The sequence below is a fragment of the Phalaenopsis equestris genome, unplaced genomic scaffold, assembly GCF_001263595.1.
Source record: "Phalaenopsis equestris unplaced genomic scaffold, ASM126359v1 Scaffold000250, whole genome shotgun sequence".
NCBI lineage: Eukaryota > Viridiplantae > Streptophyta > Magnoliopsida > Asparagales > Orchidaceae > Phalaenopsis > Phalaenopsis equestris.
In genome coordinates this window covers 222,551-235,385 of record NW_018164692.1, presented here as the reverse complement: position 1 = coordinate 235,385, position 12,835 = coordinate 222,551, and positions in this window count along the sequence as shown.

The following is a 12,835-nucleotide window of genomic DNA, read 5'->3' as shown; positions in this document are numbered from 1 at the left end:
GTTCGTGTTCTGCTCGAAATTGGCTCGTTAAACTAAAATTGAGAAAAATAGATGTAAAGTGTGGGATTCGAACTTAGATCAAATCTATATAAAAAAAGACACTAACCACATTGCCACATGAGGTGTTATGATTTAAACTTAGACATAAATATATATAATATATTATTATATAAAAAGTTATATAATTTTTTTTTTTCGAGCCACGAGCGAATAAACTGTTGTGCGTGCTCGGGTTGTTTACATTTTCAGCTTAAAAAATTGTTTGTGTTCGACTCGTTAGGCTTAACGAACGAGCCGAACACGAGCTGCTTAACGAGCCGAACACGAGCTGTTCACGAACAACTAGCCAAATTGACAGCCCTAATCCCAATCCATCTCGATTGTATGGAAATTTAATTTTATTCCATGCAATTGTGGAGTATTTTCTTCCCTCAGCTCTGATTCAGGCAGTGTGACTTTGTACCGAATAGTACAATCCCCATAACAATTAGAGTGAAATAGAATAACCTTCAAATTTTAATTTATGCTTGTATTTGGGCTATAGGAAAAATCATTTAATAGCATACGATGGGTGAAATTTTTTAAATTGGTGTAAAAATTATCCTCCATTATATGAAGGCTAATTTATCTTTTGAAAACAAATATTCCATAATAATGCTAGTAGCGGTAGGATAAGTCCGCATAACCTTAGCAAATGATGAGATTTAGTTGCGTAATATGCAGTGAAATTTTCAGATCTAAAATTTGTACTTTTTAATAGTTTTGGATTTTTTTTGCAAATCAGATCCCTGCAAACCCAAGACTTCACACATCTATAAGGTTTTCTAACCTCTTCAAAAGTTTTATAAAGTTACTTTTAGGTTTCTCTCAACCACCCTAATTCCATCAATTGATTCTATATGTGTGTGTGTGTGCGTCTCTCTCTCTCTCTTTCTCTCTCTCTCTCTCTATATATATATATATTATGAATTTTATTGTCAATCCAATCATAACATATGATGTATCATACTACATAACCAAAAAAGTCATGTTTAATGTCATATTTATCTTTTGGGATAAACCCTTTCATTTTAGAAAGTGATAAGATCAAATTATGAAGTGATGTGTCCTCTTAGAGGAGATAGGAGAAATCGTAAAAGTTTGTCGTGCTCTAAATTCAAAGAGAATTTTGAAGGTTTTAGAACTACTTCTAAGATCTTACAATTAAGATTTTACTGACCTACCCTATTTAAGGATGTGAATGAATATATTAAGTGGTGTGTTAAGTGTCAAAGGAAAAGCAATATTTCTATTAGAAATGAAATGGCCTTAAATTATATTTTGAAAGTCGAATTGTTCAATATTTGGGGAATAGATTTCATGGGACTGTTTGTTCCATCTTTAAAAAATCCTAACATTCTGATTGTAATACTATGTCTCTAAATGGATAGAAGTTGTGACTTTACCTGTTTAAAGGATCTTGAAGAAATTTATTTTTAGTAGATTTAGAACACCTAAAGGTATAATCACTGATGGAGGGAGCTATTTTTGTAATAAAAGATCTGAGACTTTAGCTATTAAATATGAAACTAAACATAAGATTTCTATTTCATAGCACCCATAGACCAGTAAATTAGCAAACTTATCTAATAGAAAGATAAAAGGATTTTAGAGAAAATCATTACTTCTAGTAGAAAATATTGATCCCTTAGGCTAGATGATGTATTATGGACCTTTATGATAGCCTATAAGACACCCATAAAAATGTCCCCATATAAGTTAATTTTAGAAAATTATATTATTTTCTTATAGAATTATAACATAGAGTTCATTGGGTAGCTAAAGATATCGATTATAACTTTAGAGATTTTGTAGAAAAAGGGTTATTACAATTGAACAAAATAGAAGAAATTCAAATGGAAACTTATGAAAATGCCAAGAATTATAAGGAACACATGAAGAAGTGGCATGATCAGGAGCTTATTGGGAAGGATTTTAAACCTAGATTTGATATTTTATTATATAATTCATGATTGAAATTATATATTGGGAAAATTAAATCTATATGTTCTAGTTCATTCACTATAGTAAAAATTTACCCATTTGGAACTATTAATATCGATGATATTAAAACTACTCGTGTTTTCACGGTAAATGATCAGAACTTAAGCCTTATCTAAGGAGTGATAAAATTGGTCCTAGAGAAACCTTAACTTTGGGTTTTCCCAATCATGACACTGTGTGGCCGAGGACACTAAACTAAGTGTTATATTGATGAATTTGATTGTGTTTTCTCCTTAGGTTGCTTTATGTTCATGTATTTATGTGTGTGTTTGATTAATTTTTTATAATTATATTTATTATGTTTATGTGCATCAAGTAGATTTTGATTAAGGGGAATTATGTACTTAGCACCTAGGCACCCATCATAAAAACTCAGTGTTACCACCTACAAACCAAGAACCTAAATGCTATCATAAAAAAATTTGGTGACATCGTTTTGCCCAAGCACCCTTCTTCCCATTCTAGCACCTCAGTGTTCCCTATTTTCACATCGCATAATTTTCATATCTAGAGTAGTGATAGGCAGCCATCATACAAACATGACATCAACACAACTTTTGTTTCTTAAGTTCTCTAAATTAAATTCAATATCCATGTGATTTTCTCATCCCTAGCCATCAAATAGAGCTTCAAAAAGAGAAGTAGCGAAAGGGAATAAGTAAAAATCTTAGGTTCTTTCTTAAGTTTTGAGGTCATATTTCTTCCTCTCTTTATTCCATTTATTTATTTTCCTAGTTTGCATCATCTCATCTTTCATTCTTTATGAAATCCATGGACCCAAAATAAAGTGATGGAATACCCCACAAGTTTGTTAGCATTATTATTGCAACACGTTATAACTACTTCTTAGTTTCTATAAAACTTGGTTTGGCGAGTGGATTCTTAAACCCATGGGGTATAGTAGAGGGTTTGATCTATAAGAGGAAATGAGAGAAATTTTGTTTTGGGTTTTCGATTGTTTTTATACCAGTAGTTTGAGAGTTCTAAGCTAACCTTAAAGTGTATATAAATACAATTTTTTTTGTGAGGTGGAAGCAAGTTGAATTTAGTTCTACTAAGATCAATTTCTTATTTGAGCTACCAAATGTTCCTAAGGATGAGTACTTGAGCATTGCCCTTTGATTTTGATTCAACTGAGATGATCGCTTTTCTGATCAATGCCGTAGCTCCTAGCATAATCATGACAAAAATCTTTTTAACTTCTCTACCACTGCCTTGAATGCTTAATCCAAAGTTTAGCATTATTATATATTTTTGCTAAAATCCTCCCCTACAGTAAAATTAGTGAGGTTACGCAGGAAATAATAACCTTGAACTACCTTTTTCAAAGGAAAAAAATCCTTTTATGTGGGTGGTATCATCAACTGTCATATTTTTAATATTATTAAAGGGGCCACTATTGGATTTGCGCATCCTTTGTGGTATTTGCTATTTATTTGAAGGGGATGAAGTATAAGGCTTGGGAGGAGTACTTACATCCCAACAAAGACATATTACCATGAATTTGAAAACAAGTGGCAAAGACATTGAAATTTTTTAATGGTGACAATATGGTATGGGTTAGTAGAAAATTTTTTATGTTGATCAACACTTTAACAAGTATGAATATTATGTGTGGGCCTTCAATACCCTTATTAAGATGAATAGGAATGGTTGGAGACATTAGGGGCCTAACACTGCTTAGATTCCGGAGGTCCCACCTTTTAGATACTATGGTGAGACTATTGAGCCCATGAAAGTGGATGATGAGAATGATGATGATGATGAGGGCGGAGACACATGAGTCCTTTGATTTGTCAACTAATTTACTGTTACTACCTGCATGTTGTGTTTTATTTCTTTATTTTTTTGTAATTTTTTTTATGTGGAAGTTATATTTGGAAATATGATTTTGTGATTCTGATTGAGATGTGGTGGATTTTATATTTCTATGGAAATGAGACTTGGCATGTTTATTTTCCTATAGTGATTTGTTTTATTATGGATTGCTTGCGATTTTTTTTGTTCTAATGTGATTTCTTTAACTGCTTGGGTTTTACTTTTTATTGTGCCTATATATGTTTAATCTTATTTTTTTTTGTGTTCGTGTGGTTATTACATGCTCATGTTCTACATGTTTAGCTCATTTCTCTATTTTATTATCCATACAAGTAGTGAGAATAAGTTTGGGGAGAGATTTTTGTATAAAAGTTATGCCCTGAAGTAAAAGTAGATAGATGAATCTAAGAATTCCAGTAAAATGATATATTTAACTTGGGTTCAGGGTGATTTAATAAGAGGTTGAGAAAATTAGCAAGAGTAACATGAATCTACAATAAGTTTTGAAAACTATTAGTGATTTCTTAATAACAAACCATTAAGTTTTATTAATTACTCTTATATAAAAAATTCTTAAACATTTAGACTGAGATTGACTAATTATATAACTAACTCATTAAATATATAAAATGTAATAACTAATAAAAGTAAATAAATTAATTTTTGGTTAAAATCTCTAAAATTATAATCTTTTCAATTAAGTTAGGGGAAAACTAGGAATTTAGCCCACAAAATATTTGATATTCAAAATCCTTAAGGAAAAGTTAAACCAGTTATAATAATCCTCTATAAAAAAAAGAGATAACAAAAAATAAATAATAAATTGAGAAAGCTCTAGTGAAAATGAAAAATATTTTAAGAGCTTTAGAGGAAAAACTTGTGCTTACGCTTGAAATTTAAATCTGGTACCAACCCTCTTTCTATAAGTCAAATAATCTTGAACCTTCTTAAATTTAAATTTAGTAGGAGATAATAACTAGACTAGTCTTGTTTGAGTAATTTTTCAAATTAAATTATATATATAACTGACAAAAAATTTTATTTAGTCAACTATGTGCAAGTGATTTAGGGGTAATTATATAAAGTGTATATTAATACAATTTAAGTTAGAAATTAGAGGTTTCTAAGAAAGTTCAATATTAAGAAGAGGTTTGTGGATCCTAAAAAATTTATTCACCTCATTAATAAAGTTCATTAAAATCCTAAGTTTTAATCTACAATTAATTTTCAATAGTTCGAGCTTTAAGTATTTAACTATTTAGGGGAAAGTAATATTTAATTTAAGGTAAATTTGATGTGTTCAAAATGTGTGTGTTATTGATTTTATTTTTCTTGGTTATTTATGTCATCATTATTCTTTTTCCTAGTATTTTTATGTGTATCTTTAGGTTATAAGTTGAAAGCTATCAAAGGGGGAGCACATGAGCAAATGGAAGTTGTTAAGCACTTAGACACCCAGTCCAAGCTCCTAGGCCCTCACATCCATCCCACATGACCCAAAAACTCTAAAAGTTGGAAAAGAAGAGATCAAAACATTTGGCCTAGGGCCAAGCTATAACACCTCTGTGCTCAATCCAAACACCTTGGCTCCAGATGATGAAGCCCATTCATGTAAAATTTCAAAGTAATCAAAAAGATTATTCATAAGGCCAATGCCTAGGAATCTGAAGAGATACTCTCACATAGAAATCCAACATCAAGCCAGACACTCAATTGCAAGTTTTTATAATTTTTGCAGCTCGTCCCCACCTGAAGGGTACATTCATGATTTTTTCTTTGTCTGAAATAGAGAGCTTTGGAGGAGAAATGGAGGCAACATTCGAAAGAGATACATTTGCATGGAGCACCTGAATGAGATGTCTAGAGGAGTGTTTATGACATGAATGATAATTTTATTGAGTGGGAGTGAGAGTCGCTTGGTGTTGTGAGTGTGTGTGCAAGAGGCGGAGAGCATTTTTCAAGGGTGAATTTTAGTAAAGCAACTCAATTTATGTTTTAGGTTGTTTTTTTTTTTATTATTGTGAACACTTTTCATTTTGTTTTGCATTGAGACCTATTTCTTTTCCTCTCAACATGCCTAGGAAATAATTTATATATGCTTCATTGACTTTGTTATGGTGAATCATATTCTTCCCATGAATTTTTTGTGATATTATTTGGTAATTAATTGCACATTGATATGTTCTTTTTTTTAATCTTACTATACTTTTAATTAGACTAATTGGAATACCAAAACCCCTTTGTGATCTAGGACTACTGACTGTGGAGTAGAAGAATGATTAGGATAACACTTAATCACCTAGTGTAATAGAAATATGTCTAGCATGAGAGAATTTTTATGATTCTTTCGTATGTGATCCACAGTGTTGTTAAGTTTCCAATGCTCTTTAATATCTAAAAATAGAGTTAGGAGTATTTTCCGCTAATTATAGACTTTAATTTGAAAATTTAAAGGAAGAATATCAAGGATTCACATGATCTAAATCAAAGTAGTGTGCTTATCAGATTATAGAACACACTAATTTAAAGTTAGGTTTTACTTTTCACAAAATTAAGAGTTAGTGACTTTCAAAAAGTAACAACCTTTCAACCCTTCAAACTATGCCTTTGATTAGTAAACTAAAAATTTCATGTGTTTGAAAAATTTGTTTGCCACTCATAAGATCGATACATGAACTCTTCAATTTATATACTACTTAATCAACACATATACTTCATGGTTATGCAAACTTAACAACACTATTGGTCACATACAAAAGAATCAATTTCTAATCAAATGTTATCAAATAACTCTAGTAAAAAGTCAAATATAAATAAGAACATGATAAATATTATCCAACTAAATAATTAGCCTAAAATAAAGGTTTCATTATAGTACAATTAAAATTAATCCCTTTAATTAAATGATTAACTATTTTATCATTATTATAAGATATCATAAAAAAATTTTACCCTCAAATTCTCATTTGAAAATAGGTAAGCAACATATATACTACTTAATCAACACATATACTTCATGGTTATGCAAACTTAACAACACTGTGGATCACATACGAAAGAATCAATTTCTAATCAAATGTTATCAAATAACTCTAGTAAAAAGTCAAATATAAATAAGAACATGATAAATATTATCCTGCTAAATAATTAGCCTAAAATAAAGGTTTCATTATAGTACAATTAAAATTAATCCCTTTAATTAAATGATTAACCTAATTATTTTATCATTATTATAAGATATCATAAAAAAATTTTACCCTCAAATTCTCATTTGAAAATAGGTAAGCAGGAATACCTAATAATTTAACCTAGGCTTCTAGACATAAATGTTCTAGGGTGTGTGTGATCTTGGGTTTTCTTTCTAGGTTGGCTAACCTGGAATTCACAGATGATCTAATTAGTGGTAGTTTTCTTTATTTAATTTTATGGATTTTAGACTTATTTTATGGTTTGAAATTTAATTCATGATTTGTTTTAACTCCTCGTTTATTGGCCATAGTGAAAGTCGGAGTCTTCTAGATTTAATTTTTAACAATTAGTATTTTTTCCTAGATTGATTTTTTATTGATTTTCCTCATAAGTTTGACTTCTAGTATTTGGTTTACTATTCTATATTAAATCTTACACACTAGAAAAGAATTCAATCAAGTATTTCATATTTACACTCTTCACACTTATGTTTCATTCACATAAATTTTCAAGCTTTTAATTTCACAAACATGAAAAGTTAATTTTGTAAACTTTTTTTTTTCACAAACATGAAAAGTTATTTCTTACAGATACTAAATATATATATATATTTTAGCATAAATAATAACCATGAATTTTTTGCAAGAAATGTGTAAGTACATAATTGCCTAATACTTATACATTTAAGAGTTAAGCTTATAAATCATATGTTTTTAAAAGAGAACGTTTCAACTATTTAAGCATGTATAAGTCATGCAAAAGTTGATTATTAAAGATGATTTGCAAAATTATATAATTTTTGTATGAGAGTTTATGTAATTGGCAAGCCCACAAGAGGATTTTGCCTTAATATTTAGAAAGGGGCTATACTTAGCCTTGTTTTTGTTGTTTCGAAAAAGCTTTGTTTCTTAAAAAAATTTAACTTTGCTTTGAAAAAGATTTATTTAAGTTCCATTTTAAAGAATTCAATTCAAGTTTTATTTATTTTTTTTATTAAAGGTTTTAAATTAAGTTTTATTTTTTAGAATTTTTTTTTTGTTTATTTTAAGGAGTATTTCATTTATGTTTTAAATGTGAGTATCAAGAGTTAAAAAGCTTTATTTGAGTTTTATTTTGAATAATATTTTTGTGTTGAGTTTTTCTTTTTTAAAAAAGATTTTATTTATGTTTATAAAAAGTTAAATCTTGAAAAGTTATTAAGATTATACTTTGGAAAGATCTTTTAGTTTTGAAAATATTTGTTTTGACAAGAAGACTTTATGTTGAAAGAATATATCTGTGTTTTCTTTTTTTTTTTTTTTTAATTTGGGGTTTTTGTTAAAATTTAAAGAGGGTCATGTTAACCTTAGAAACAAACTTGAGGATCACACAAACCTTAGAATCATCTAGTCTAGAAGCCTATGATAGTTTACTAGGTACCCATTTAGGGCTATGTCATATAAAACAAATGTTCTTACCACCTTGGGTTATGTAGGTGTCATATGATGAAATGATCCATAGTTACAACCAAAGACACCTTAAACTATCTAATAAGAAGTTATATATTAGCCATCACTATGATAACAGTGAGGACCTCTAACTATATGGTTGGTTAATACTCTAAGGGTCCTAATGCACTCGACATAATGAAAGGCCGTGTGCATCTTGACCCAGAAGTTATTCTTAAAACTTAGGTTAATCCACACATTTAGCCTCATATTTAACTTATTTTAGGGGCAGGGCTTCACCTCTACGTAGAAATCTTTTTAGTGTATCCTACCCCTTAGGGCTTAACTCTAATTTAATCCAATCAACTAAAACTAAACTCTTAAGTGAAATTAAATCCAACCAAATCAAGTTTTCAGCTCAACCAAATCAATCCTTTTACACTAAGTTTATTGATTTTCACTCCCTAGGGTGTGATTTTTTTATAGAGTTAGCTAATCTATTCTTGGGTCTTTCTTTCACACACCGTCATTAGACTATAACTCTCAAACCTTTTAATTCTACTTGAATCTTTTCAAACACTGAGTCTATGTATCTGATCCCTAGAAATCAATCTTGTAGATAGTCTTTGAATAATATGCATGATATGAAACAACACTTTCATTGAAAATATTATCAGGACTTCTAAGATATAATTAACTATGATAGCATTCGCTCGCATGGATACCATATCTTAAACTAAAATAAACTTTATCTTTCACCCATAATGCAGGGGAAAAAATTATGGTTTCTTAGACCCATAAGTCATGAATATTTTTCTCATCTAACTTATTACATGCATTATAAGTTCATAATTCAATCCTTCAAGATAGTATATTATTCTTTGAGTAATGCATTTAATCATTTAAATAGAAATCATCTGATATTTATAATGGATACAAGAAAAAACACCATTAGGTTGTTGTTATTTTTTTATTTTTTAATAATTTTATTCCATACTTGAAAATAAGTTTATGAATATATTAGAAACTAGAGCACATATAAACTTATTTTCTTCTTCTCTCTTTTAGAGCTCACATTTAAACTTTAAAAGAGATTTTTTATTTAAAATAAATTTAAATTCATATGAGCTTGTATAAGAAAAAGAATTAGTTAATGATAATAGTTATTTCTTTCAAATATGTAGATTACACTCCTTCAACTATGTACATTTTATAAGTCTTTCGCTAGCTATCTAACTTATAAAAATAATTATTGTTAGGCATATAAAGTTTCTAAAAATACAATTGACCTTAGTGATCTAATATCATTAATAATAATAAAATATTTCATTTTTATAATCACACTAGTAAATAAATAAGTTAAAGAGGCTTTAAGGAAAATCAATGGTAGAAAATATGTAGGACCTGGTGATAACTCAATTGAAGTATAAAAATATTTAGAAGATTTGGGAGTTTCTTGGCTTACTAAAATATTTAATATTATTTTAAAAACTAAAAAGAAGCTTGGGAAGTGGAGGAAGAGTATTTTTGTCCTCATTTTTAAGAATAAAGGGGATGCATAAGAGTGTGCAAATTACAGAGGAATTAAGTTGAGGGTAGTTGAACATATGTTAAAACATACTACAAATATTTCCATAATCAATTTGGATTTATGTCGGTCAGGTCTACTGTGGAAGCTATACATTTATTGAGAGGTTTGATGAAGAATTACAGAGAGAATAATGAGGATCTACATTTAGTTTTTATTGATTTAGAAAAAACTTATAATAAGGTCCCAAGAGATATCATTTGGAGAGTTAATCAACAGAAAGGTGTTGATATGACATATAATCAAGTCAATAAATATATGTATACTTGAGTTATTACTTGTGTTCAAACAGAAGGATGTTTGACCAAATATTTTCCTATTTCAGTTGTATTACACCAATGATCAACTTTAAGCACATATCTTTTTTGCTTTAGTTATGGATGCTTTTACTGGACATTTACAGTAGGATGTACCTTGGAGTATGCTTTTCACTGATGATATCCTTCTTGTGGATAAGACTAGAGAAAGTGCTTACGCAAAACTTGAATTATGGAGGTCTACTTTGGAGTCTAAATGCCTTCATTTGAGTAGAACTAAAAATGAATACATGGAATGTAATTTCAGTAGTAGTAGCTCTAGTGAAAATAGTGTAACTTTGGGTGATCAAATTATTAAAAGGTGCAAACAATTTAGATATCTCAGGTTAGTTGTTCAAGGCGATGGTGATATAGTTGGTTGGTTGAAGTGGAGGAATGCTTCAGGCCTCTTGTGTGATAAAGAAGTACCACTTAAACTAAAAGGAAAATTTTATAATATGGTGGTGAGACCCACAATGATCTATGACACATAATGTTGGTCTTTAAAAGAGAAGCATAAAACTAAGTTAAGTGTTGTCGAGATGAGAATGATTAGGTGGATGAGTGGCCTTACACTTAGAGACAAATTATGAAATCAATATATCCATAAAAAGTTCAAACAGAAGGATGTTTGACCAAATATTTTCCTATTTCAGTTGTATTACACCAATGATCAACTTTAAGCACATATCTTTTTTGCTTTAGTTATGGATGCTTTTACTGGACATTTACAGTAGGATATCTCATTATGGTTTACTTTTTTTTCCTTGTTCTATGTATATCCTTCTTGTGGATAAGACTAGAGAAAGTGACAGCGGGCGGTTAGTCGCCTTGGTAACTGGACTTGAATTATGGAGGTCTACTTTGGAGTCTAAAAGTAGAACTAAAAATAGAACTAAAAATGAATACATGGAATGTAATTTCAGTAGTAGTAGCTCTAGTGAAAATAGTGTAACTTTGGGTGATCAAATTATTAAAAGGTGCAAACAATTTAGATATCTCAGGTTAGTTGTTCAAGGCGATGGTGATATAGTTGGTTGGTTGAAGTGGAGGAATGCTTCAGGCCTCTTGTGTGATAAAGAAGTACCACTTAAACTAAAAGGAAAATTTTATAATATGGTGGTGAGACCCACAATGATCTATGACACATAATGTTGGTCTTTAAAAGAGAAGCATAAAACTAAGTTAAGTGTTGTCGAGATGAGAATGATTAGGTGGATGAGTGGCCTTACACTTAGAGACAAATTATGAAATCAATATATCCATAAAAAGGTTGGTGTAGCTCCAATGGCGGACAAAATTTGAGAGAGTCATCTTAGATGATTTGGGCACATTAAACATCGACCATCTGATGATCCAGTTAAGAGACTAGATGCTTTAGATTTAACTTATGTTAAGAAAGGTATAGGTGTGCCTAGAAAGTATTGGGCATATTGTATAAAAAAAGATCTTAATTTATTAGAATTAAATAAAATAAGGCACTCAATAGAACACAATGGAGAAAAAGGATTCATGTAGTCGACCCTTAATGGGATAAAGGCACGTTGTTGTTATTGTTGTTGTTGTTGTTATCGTTGTTGTTGTTGTATATAAGCCCAACATAGACTTTTGATTAAAACATAAACATGTCAACTTGTATTTTTGGCATGGGAACATGAAAATCTCAACATGCATATTTAAATGAGGCATATGACTTGCACATGAGACATGAAACTAAAATATGCCATTTTTTATATGAGACATTATTATAATTAGTTTTTTTTTTCATGGAACATGAAATGAGACATAAAAATCATCACAGGGGTTTTTTTACATGGAGCATGAAATGAGCATAAACATCATCATATGACATTTTTTTTTTTGCATAAGACCTGACATAGAACTAAAGCTAAGATTTAGGTCATGAGCATTAAGTATATGTCTGGGTGAAAGGATCTTTCATTTAAGAGAGGGAGAGAAAGTTGTGCTTAAGGTTAGACTAGGGATTTGACTAGTTTAGGATTTAAGCTGGTTAAGGGGAAGTGTAAAGTCTTAGTTGGGCGAGGAAGGTGAAGTATAGGGTTTTGCTAGGGTAATCTAGAGGAAGTGTAGTTTTTAGGATAGGGTGAGGAAGGGGAAGTGTAGAGTTTCGGCTAGAGTAAGAAGAAGAAGTGGTTATCCACGTTGGGGTGAATCATACTTAGGGGTTTCACATTTGAACATATGTTACCCTAGGAACTAGACAAGGAATTGATTGTCTTGCACAAAATAAAATTACATAAAGGAAGTACATGAAAGTTTACATATGGGAGCCTTATATATGAGAATCTTACACACAAAAAATTTTACTCATTAGGGCACAAATACACAAAGATTTCAAGTGGAGGTAAACTGAGTATGAAGATCCTGATATACATGCACACTTGTAAATCTCAAACATGAAAGGGGAATACACATGGAGGTCACCTAACATAAATTAATCAAAGATTCTAAGT